This window comes from Halyomorpha halys, unplaced genomic scaffold (assembly GCF_000696795.3).
Source record: "Halyomorpha halys isolate HHAL.00 unplaced genomic scaffold, Hhal_1.1 Scaffold45.1, whole genome shotgun sequence".
NCBI classification, from domain to species: domain Eukaryota; kingdom Metazoa; phylum Arthropoda; class Insecta; order Hemiptera; family Pentatomidae; genus Halyomorpha; species Halyomorpha halys.
In genome coordinates, this window is record NW_027113993.1 from 2,009,119 (window position 1) to 2,020,529 (window position 11,411).

General features: G+C 29.3%; 2 non-coding genes across 2 annotated transcripts; both read right to left on the bottom strand.

Annotated features, from left to right (window-relative positions):
* Positions 1 to 5,994: 5,994 nt before the first annotated feature.
* On the bottom strand, positions 5,995 to 6,066 carry TRNAE-UUC (transfer RNA glutamic acid (anticodon UUC)). Its single transcript has one exon. It is a non-coding gene; the product is annotated as a tRNA-Glu (tRNA).
* A 1,143-nt stretch (positions 6,067 to 7,209) lies between these two features.
* Positions 7,210 to 7,281, bottom strand: TRNAE-CUC (transfer RNA glutamic acid (anticodon CUC)). Its single transcript has one exon. It is a non-coding gene; the product is annotated as a tRNA-Glu (tRNA).
* Positions 7,282 to 11,411: the final 4,130 nt, after the last annotated feature.

Consider the following 11,411-nt stretch of genomic DNA (forward strand, 5'->3'; position numbering starts at 1 on the left):
TACGTGTGAAGGAAAATGCTTTTGTGCATGGTTAAATGCATATTTAATAAAAAGATATCACTTAATAAAATTTATGCTTGTTGATTTTACCCTAAACTCTAACTTAGTTCCATCTTGGCACCAAATCAGACGATCCATTTTTACTTGTGCAGTTATGAAATATACAGAAGAGAAAGTTATGCCATCGTTAAAAATTTAGAATTCAAATTTTTGGCGTCAATACACGTTTTGAGGTCCTCTGACAGGAACTTTTTCGATAAAATCGACCGGAATCACCACTTTATAGAATAGATTTTTCGATTTTCTCAAAAATAGCTCAAATGATTTTGAATAAACTCTGCACGTCAATGTACAATTAAATGTTGTTTAATATCAGATAGGTCATATCCTCATAAAAATTGTCTTGCAGTGCTTAAATGACGAATGTTTAAAAATATTTCCCCTAAAGTATCCTTCATTTTGTCTATTTGAATAAAATAAAGTCCTCATTATTTGCAATAATAAACAACTGATAAATACACAATATCAAAGAGTTTCACGAATATAGCAACAGAAAAATAAAAATGTTTGTTCATAATTTTTTCCTTCCCTTTCTTTAGGTTTTATTTTCGATATTTTATCAGAATAATAACTTCAACCACTTCACCAATCTATACAAAATTTGGGGCCTTTTGTAAAGGGGTAAGTAAACGTAGTGTGATGGAAAAAAAATCTATAAATACAACTATAACAAACTAAATTAATGTTTTATTAATTAATAAACATTGCATCACAATTGCATGACAATTAACTTAATGTTCTATTTATAACTAATTTTTCTCAGCTCAGTATTGAACCATCTGGGTTCTGAAATCCAGAAAAATGTCATTAAAACTGGATAAACTGTAGTAGGTATTGTGCCTGAATTCGGATTTGACTACAGATAGACAGAACCAGATTTTGGAGGCTACGAAGGCCGAGCTTGTCGAGTCACACACAGCATTCTTGTGTCAGAAGTGGTGTCGGGGTTGACTTTTATTCCCAAGCGTACCCTCGGAATAAATCTCGACTATGTCATTCTGGTCAGGATATTATTAATTCTAAATAACACATCATTCCTGCCGTAAGTTGGAGAACATAAGGACGTTAAACATCAAATGAAAAATGGAACCTGATGTGTTCCTTGGTGTCTAAAATGTGAAAGAGAATGTTGTATTCCAAAGATAAATTTTTCACAAGGTACAAAATTTTCCTATGTAGTAAATAAACTAATTGCGAAATGATGCACATAGCTGCATTTTATGAGGTCCTGTTACAAATTATCCAGGACTGAATAATGTTTAAGAATGGTGATTAATCTTTAGAAACAGAAGAAATTTAAAAAAGAAATCTAATATGGATTGGGAGGAAAGAGGTGTTTTTTTTTTTTTCATCAAATCAGTTTATTCGTCCTCTGATACTTAAATAAAATAAGCCATCAATCGAGAGATATCAGAACTCGTGGTATCAAAATAACAGATGTTTTCCTTGTAAAATCAGTCGTGATTGATCCGCCTGATATGAGGCATAAAAAGAAAATATTGGGGATGAAAACGGGAAAATACTCACAGGAATGGAAAACATCATTTAAAGAATATGAGAAGCCATCTCCAATATATTCCTTTCCTCGTATCAACTTTAACCCTTAAACTTGAATCCACTTTAACATGATTTTTCCACGATTTGTTTTATTCATAATCGTAAATGTAAAATTGCTATTGACTTTGAACAATATCCTGATATAAGATCTAATGGTCTAAACCATTTCTTGTGTTTTATATGACATATATAAATCCAATATTGATCATAATTTAGATAGTATATATCTAATATTATTTTATAATGTAATAATATTTCTTCAACGAATTCATTTCTTCTAGTCCTGTCGTAAAGAGTCATGAGGATAACCAACGTAGTACAGCTTTTTATAAAATTTTATAGTATTAAAATAAAAATAAGAAGTTAAATAAACGATGCTCAGGATCATTTGGAGATATAATTGAAAACCACAAAATTGATTTTAAAAATAAATAAAAACAACAACATACAATTTTAAAAAATATATAAATATTTTCCTATCACAGTATCAATCCAGTTGTATAAAATAATTTCAAACAGTTTAAATATTAATCTCTAATTTTTCGAAATTGCCCCTAAATTAGTTTGTCGTATCATTAATTTTAATCAGTTAACAATATTTTCCAAATGTTTATTTGATCATTTTCTAACTTCTGATTAAGGTATAGTATTCAATATTTCTCATATAAAAAACAGGCATTAAAAATATGGATTTTGTATTGCAATGCAGCACGATTTATCTAGGATTTATCGTAATAAATAAAGTAAATACTTGTTCGAAGATAAATATTTCATTTTAATGCATATAAAAAAATTAAGCATTCCTCTAATGGTTCGGATCGCTCTTCTTTTGAGCTCAAACGTTTAATACTTTTTTGTGACATTATTCGTGTCAATAGCTTCCTATTCATCAAAGTTTTCATCATCCATCAATGATGTGTGCTATTCGAAACGTTGATGAGGCGTTATGACGAATGATTTTCTTTTTTTCCTAGTATTTTGTAGCAGTGAATGTGAAGTGAAGATATTATCATAAATAACTGATATTTTATAAAGTTCAAAACACACACATATATACAGCATCAAATCGGCAAAGAAAATATCTAATAAGAAGGGTATTTTTAAAATTCTCAGCAGCAAATCATAGGGCATGAAATATGCACTATAATATATTTCGTTTGGAGAAGTTTGTCTGGGGGTACGGTCAGCAAAGAACAACATAAATAAACTGCAGTTTAAGGCCTACCTTCTACACCATAACCACTAATGAAACTCAGGTCGAAACGTCGGCAAAAAATAAATAAATATAGTTTTGTTTATTTCTGTTGTTCTTTACTGACCGCGTCCCCCGACAAACTTCTCCAATCAATAATCTACGGTCAACTATCTACACCCCATTATAATATATTTCATTGTATAACGTTTTATTATAAAACATGATGTTATTAATAGTTATGCTATATTTCTGGCTAACAGCGTTTCTACGGTTGATGGAGGTTTCAGATACAGCATTTTATTATTCATTTATGTATTTCTATTATATATTTCTATCGGTTCTAATAGGAACCGACCTACAATTCCTAGAAATGCATTACGTATATATTTAGAACAAGATACGACAGATCTCCTTGTTATTGTATGCTAGATGTAATTAATCATTGGCTATCCTTTCCAATGGTGTCGTGTTCACCAATTTACTAAGCTATGTTATCACCATTATTTCATATTATAAATAGTTATAATCATTATTAATAACGATTACTATAGTTATAATCATTATATCTTGAAAGAATGGATCTTTTCGGTAGGCCATATCTCCCTTCCTACTTGATCAGAACTAATGATTGAGTCATCTCTTTGAAGGTTATCTATACCACTAAATATGTTTACCATCCGCCTTTTATTTCAAAATGGCGGCCAATTGGATGTTTATTTCGCCCATATTTATGACTGAATATAAAATCCATTTTAATTAATAATAAAAATATGTGAATTTGCATGTATAATTTTTTTCGATAGTTATTTCATCTTGCTTTTCTTCATATCAAGTTCAGCATTAAATGGTACTCAGGAAACATGTATCACTTTTATCAAAACTATTATTTCTATAAATTGCCCTTATTTGTTCCTTCTTCCCTCCCCAAAAAACTTTCTTGTATCATGGACATATTTTTTTAACTCTTTTGATGCCTCGAACTCATAATAAAATATTTTTACCTAGTTTTATCAACATACCTGTCGGATTTACACATCCATGTAGTTCATTATTGAATCTCATTTTTATGTCTGGACTGCCTGATCACTTGTACACAGGCGCAAGTCACATGTCTCTTGACTTGTCCCTTGTTCGACCACCAATGACACTGCTATACTACTGGTCAGCGTTCATCGGAAGAACCACTAGAACAGTGAAATTTACGCCACCATAACCTCATCGAATACAGAATAAGACGTGAGGAGAAGACGGTAGCACCCTTGGACCAGACACATGAGTGATCATCACCACAGGATTGTGAGAAACAACCATTTTTTTCTCCTTTACTTTCCCCTTGAGGGACGAAATTTTCAACAGTAATAAATTATATGGTTACATTCAATTGTTTCAAAATGTCTTACAATTTATTTTACATTACTAAACATGCAATAAAGGGCTCCCGATCGGAAGAAACGTAACGGGCCTCTGAGTTTGCAAAGACCTATTATTTTTTTTTAACATGTTCTGTATTACATTTACTATACAGTTAAAATATCTATACACCGTGAATTTCGCTAAATCTCTAACAAATCTAATAGTATCCACAGCAAACAGATTTAGTTATCTAAGTAGCCAAAGAAACCTCAGAAAAATATTGAGTAGAATTTTCTATCCTGTGTAAACTATGTTTAAATATCTCCAATGGTATTTAGTCTATTTAATAGAATTCTTCCTCTGTAAAAAAATTAAGTGGTTTCCTACTAGAGAATAGAGATGTTTAACTTCAACCAGTAAAAATTATCTTATATTCCTAACGTTCCGGAAGATCTTTGGGTTAAAAAAAGGCCGCCTTTTTTAGAGAACTTCAATTGTAAAAATTAATCTTTTTTCAAAAACTTCATTCTCCGGTTAAAGTTCTTCATTTAACGCTAACAATGAGATAAAAAGTTGGCTGAGGTATTATCGTCACATGTAGTTTATAAAGGAAAGTTGCAATACAGGGTCCATATCTCTCATCAGCTGCTGACGTCTCTCACTAAGCAGTCACTATCAGCTTTAGTTTGAAGTGTAAATTCCGACAGCCGTCAGTTCTGCTGATTGGGAACTAATGCAACCAAGGCTTCTGCTATTAGGCTCTGTCTGTGCCTCATGTCTGCCTCTGTAGTCCGGCTTATTATGCGCACACTGATCCGGACCGAATAATATGAGTAATATATGTACATATGTGTGTATGGTCAATAACAAACTTTCTCAATAAATAAAGAAATCAACCTGATTTTTCATTGTTTTATTTGTTTTAGCTCTTAAGTTCAATCTTCTTTAAAGATTCAAGAAAGCAGTAGATGCATACACACTCCCTCATATTTAATATGTTACTTAGGTCTCATCTGCTTACTGTCACAATTTTAGTGACATATGTAGTAATAAAATATAAAATTTAAAAAAAGAAATCGAGAAAGCAAATGTTAAGGCCTACAAAAATAATCCCTTTAAAAATTTATCTTTGGGCTTAAATGAGTGACATCCAGTTGAAACTCATATCATACGATTTTTAAATTAATAGTCGTTAGGCGCTGTCTGCAAGTTAGAACGTGGCAGTTAAAAATGGATCCTAACCACCTTCATCCATAACCATTGGTCAAGAAATAATACGTAATCAACATCGACAGCTGAACCCAAGACTTGACAGGAGTTGTACTGGTACGGATTTACTTTAAAGTTATGTATAATATATATGTTTTTCCTGCGGTAAAAAAATAAATATCAATAGGGCATAAATTATCAAAAAATCTTAAAATAAAATGATATTTACCTCAGCTTATAGTCGTTTGAATATTACCTAAAACATTTGAACATTGCCTATACGTCCTTATCAACTTGAACTCACTTATTTCATTTCTCGTTCAAGTGATATTCATAAGGGCTGGACAACGCACCATACAAATTTATTTATTTTATGATAAACAACTTTAGTGTGCTTGCTTGTGTTTTAATTTGCTGTATTTAGTTATTCAGTAATTTGTAAGAAATTTATCCCGATCAGATGGCAACGTCTATGAGTCGGTGACAAAATCGCATACAAAAACAATGAAATGTTTTTTTTGAAAATTTGAAAAAGTATTATGTAATTAAAAATAAATTAGTAATAGCAGTCGGTAATTTAAAAATCTTTGTCATTCTTAGTAATCAAAAAAAAATTACTCTTCCGGTACCGGGAATCGAACCCGAGCCTCCTGGGTGAAAGCCAGGTATCCTAGCCACTAGACCATACCGGAGATGTAAACCATGTTTTTAATTAGATCAAATAAAACAATAATATATGATGCATCATTTCTAAGCAATTTGAATTTCATTCGCAAATTTATTGAAGAATGGCAACGAATCAAATAATAAATCCGAAATCAATTTATGTCTGTTTCTTTTCGTAAAAGCGTTTTTTTTTTTTTACTTTATCGATTTCCTTTCACAGAGGTTTTCAAGTACACATATTCATTCGAGTGAGAAATATCAGGCCAATTTATCAGTATCTTGTGTTCATTTTATCATTTGCAATGAAATAATGTATTTATTAGGCATAATTTTCATTCATATAACTAACCATACACATGTAACATCAAAGAATAAAAAAAAGTATAAGTTAATCAATCCATTTTCTTATAAAACGATTTCATTGTTAGAAAAATTGTGCCCAAAGCGGTATGAAGTAACTTTCTATTTCGTACTGCATTATCCATTTAATCAGTAAAAGTCAAAGTTACAGCATACTATCACGACCAATACAAAAAAGATAACAAATTTTCGAGACACCTATGACATGCATTCATATTTTAGATTACTCATTTGGTAATTTATTTCGGTTATAAAATCGTGGGCGCTTACAATCCTTCAACTACATTATTTTTTATAACGCCAACGTTTATTGTTTATATTTGTACGATGAAGGTAAAGAACACTATGTCCATTTTTCAACAATTTAATGTTATTATTAATTTTTATTCTTATTACTTATTATTCTAAGGAGAATTATAACAATTAAATAAATTATTTCACCACATGTGATAGAAGTTACACTTGACAGTGAGATAATAAGGGCTAAGCTATTGAGGAAAACAAAACGTCATTACAGAAAATGACTTCTCTTAGTCAGTAGGGATAGCAGACCGTATGATGGAGCTTTCGTGTTGGTGAGAAGAAGACACAAGGAACAAACCATTATAATCTATTTTTTTAAGGAAGAAAGAGAAAAGGCCTTTATATTGAAGTTCTTATCGGTAGAGGTGGTACATACCTTTCTCTTCTGAAACCTGTGTTTCAAAGGAAATAACAAATAAAAGTACTAAATATTGAGTAAAGTTTAGTAATACAGCCAGTAATTCAAAAACAGAACAAATCTTTGTAATTAATAAAAAATACATCCCTTCCGGTACCGGGAATCGAACCCGAGCCTCCTGGGTGAGAGCCAGGTATCCTAGCCACTAGACCATACCGGAGATGACAATTAATTCTTTTAATGGCTTTGAATGGAGTTATTAGTAAGTGTTAAATGATAAAATAAATTGTCTACAATAGACTAGACCATAATCAATAAAAACGTTTGCAAAGTGTACTTTGAATTATTTTGAAAAAAAATAAATGAACTATACAAAGTAGTTCATTTATTTTTTTATCCCTTAATTTTCATTTTTGAAAATATATTTTTTACAGTAATTATTTTTTTCTGTATATTTCAATTCAGAAATTATCCGTACTTGAATGATTTTTCGTATGAGAATAAAATCTATGTGAGAAATCGTTGTTGAAAATCGGGTAAAAATAGGAAATCCGTTTTCGCATGGATGAACGAAAGCAGTCAATGAAATTTCATTAAATTTGTATCAGAATATGTCTACTCACACCCCCAACATTTTTCTAATATCGAGTTAAATCGGAGCAGTCATTTTCAAAATATAAGTGTGAAAGAAAATACGTTGGTGCATGCTTAAATTAATACATGAAAGGAATTAGCTAAAATGTAAGCTGGAATATTGTTATAAATTTTAATGTGATTGAACAAGCCGTTTCCGAAATATAGGTGTATTGCAGAGTAAAATAATTTTAGGCGTAATTATAATACAAAATTGAAATCATTCTAGACATTTTCAATAAATGTAAATATTTTTATTTTGTAAACATATCATAATTATTAAATATATCTATATATGAAATTGCCTTAAAGTGAAGGTACATTTGTTAAATTTTAAGGCAAGATTACATCATCTGTTTTAATTTATAAAAATATGTTCTACGTTTCGGCTTACATACCACCATCAGGAACACTAAAAATATATAACTATATGACATCAATACTTAAAAATTGTTTACTATTGACTACATAGGACTACATACTATATTTGACGACATAGGAAAAAAAATGAAATAATGTTAATATTGTTTTTAGTCAATTCAGAAACCCAATCCAATATGTTTTAATTAATATAGAGTTTAAAAACAAACATTTAATCTGTGTACCAACAGAAGGAAAACGCTAGCCGCCATAATAGTTTCAAATGTGACGTCATTCAGGCAAAACAAACATCACTGATTTAGTGATTCACACTTTCTCGCTGCATTCAAATGATTTCGTATATTGTTCTTAAAATAATTTTCATTATTTTTAACAACTATGGAATATTATATAGAACTGGAAGGCAAAGTCATTACGTCCTAATCATTCTAATGAACTTACATCAAAGTAATCTTCACAAAAATATAACCTATTATTTAGAATCAATATCAATATCAAGTAATTTTGGATCCCTTCTAACCAGCTATAACATAATGTTTCTAATTTTGACATCTTTTGACTCATGGATTAACAACTTTTGTGACGTTTAATAGTCGTATTAGTTTTTCAATTAGGTACTGCACAAGACCGATAAGGAATATAAATTATAATTGATAATTGCTTAAATAACAAAGAAAACTAAAAAACGAAATAATTTGAAATAATATTAGCACTGAGACGATAAGCGTAACGTATGACGTCAAACCAAAACAATAATTCTTACTTTTTTGCACTGAAAAACAAAATAAATTTAATACGTAGTTTCAGTCTAAATGGCGATTTTATATTAAAAAAAAAAATAGGGAAATTATCAATATCAAATAGCGATGTATGACACATTTCAAAAATACCGTTTTGATATCCCTTTGAAAATTTCATTTACATATTCCAGTTTTGTAAATTTTGTAAGACATAGTTACTGTTATTTTCTAATTATTCTGTAATTGCTTTTATTAATTATGGTTGTTATCTTGTTTTTTGTTCTTAGCCCTAATAAAGGTCTGAAATTCTCTCGTCGTTAATCCTTTAATACGATAACCAGCTTATCACTGAAAATTGACAAATTATTTTTTTTTATCTGAATCTCGTTTAAATGAAAAACAAATGTTAAAACGAAAAACAAAAAATGTTTTGATTAAAAAAAAAAAAAAAAAAAAAAAAAAGAAAGAAATAATAATACTGGAGAACGGGCAGTACCGATAATTACTCGGGGTGTGAACGGATGGTGGTTTTACAATCCCTCCCCCTCAGCGGATACGCTTTGTGTATATAACCAGTTTGGAACAGGTTATGTTCACAAAATCAAACTACAGGAGGTTAAAAATAACACGCTTTATTAAATTTCTTCTTTTAAATTGATAATTCAGTTTTATTATTCTAAAAATTATTTAAAAGAGTAAACTAATATAACAAATAATTTATATATGATAATAGTTGAAATTAACATAAATTAGAAAGACAAACATAATAAAGAGAAAGAGGAGTATTATTAGAAGAAGGAAGGAAAGTTGATTAGGGATATATATATATATTCCAAGTCAGGAATAGTTGTTATTTGAAATATAACAATATTTCTAACGGTTCCAATGTACCTCATTCCCTTTTTACCCCAACAAGTAATAAAGTTTTTGTAGATTTTAAATACATTTTGTAATTTTCAAACAATAATACCTCGCAGTTTAAATTATATAGAGTTATCATATTTTTTGAGACCGTTAACCATGATTTGGATTCCATAGGACAATACAATACAAAAGCTGCAAAACTTTTGATAGTTAAATCAAATATAAATTCTAAGAGTTTTTTTATTGTGCGCCTCTCCCATTTGACAATTAGTGGATTCACCCCTGCTTCCACCTCTACTTGCCAGAACATTGTTTCAGAAACATTATACGGTGTAACCCATATAATTGGGATCTTAAGGGACCTTCGATTATTTAACACTTAAAGAGGCTTTTCCTTTACAAAGTTTTTATAATTTTTAAATAACAGTTGCCTTATTCATTGAAAATACCGTTTATTCATTTAAATAAGTGAAAAAAAATATATAATTGATTAATCACTTTATCATTATATATCAACGGCCTTTGATGAATTAAACTTTCATTTCGGCATTTTGTGTACTTTTAATAATTTCTGTTTCGTACAAAACCTAGTAGTGAAAAAACAAAGCATGTACGGAAAATAATCAAATATTTGTAAACGAATGTGTCAAAACCCAATAATTTGTATTATTTATACAGGCTATCATGGCGCGTACCCAACGGGGAGCAGCTGTCCTCTCCTAGAAGTATAAAAAAAATATTAATTTAATAAAAAAATTTTTTTTTATCAAAAACTAATTGTAATAAATAATTTAGCACTGTGACAATTATATATAATTAATTGTCTTAAAATTTATGTTTCGTTCACGTTTTCCGTACTGAAATGTCACAATCTGAGAAAAGGTTAAAAAAATACAGTATTCTACTGTTTTGGGGAAAGTTTCTCATATCGTCTATTTGATGATGATGCCTGATTTATATAAATAATATCGCTATTTAGTCTCAAACTATGTATTAGAATTTTTTTTTTGCTACGAAAATAAGTAAATTGCCATTATTGTTTTACCATGACATCATTTCGACATAAACATTTTCTAGGTTCATCTGCTGAGTGAGAGTGTTATTTCAATTTACTTCGATTTTTTGTAAGCAATTACCTATGAGTTATATTCCTTATCGTTCCTGAGCAGTACCTAATTGCAAAAATATAACTAACAAACAAGACAACAGCCAAAATGAATAAAAATAATTACAAAATTTAAAATTACAGTAATAATATCTTCCATAATTTATATAACTAGAATGTTTAAATAAAATTTACAAAGTGATAGCAGAACGGTATTTTACGGTTTTTTAAAAAGTTTCATGTATCACTTAGATGATATTGATAATTCCCCTATTTTTTTTTAATTATTTTTTTTTTTATAAAATCACCATTTAGACTAAAACTACGCATTTTTTTTTCAGTGCAAAAAGCAAGCATTCTTTATTTGGCATGACGTAAATTTGACATTAGGCTTATCTACTAAGTAGGAATGTTTATTTCATTTTTTAGTTTTCTTTGTTATTTAAGAATTATCTATTATGAGTTATATTCCTTATTGGTTATTTATAATTGCAAAAATTATAAAACAACATCATTTCAACATAAACATACAGTCAGGTTTATCTACTCATTGCTAATGTTATTTCAAATTATTTCGTTTCTTAGTTTTCTTTATTATTTAAAAAATTACCTATTATGAGTTTATAT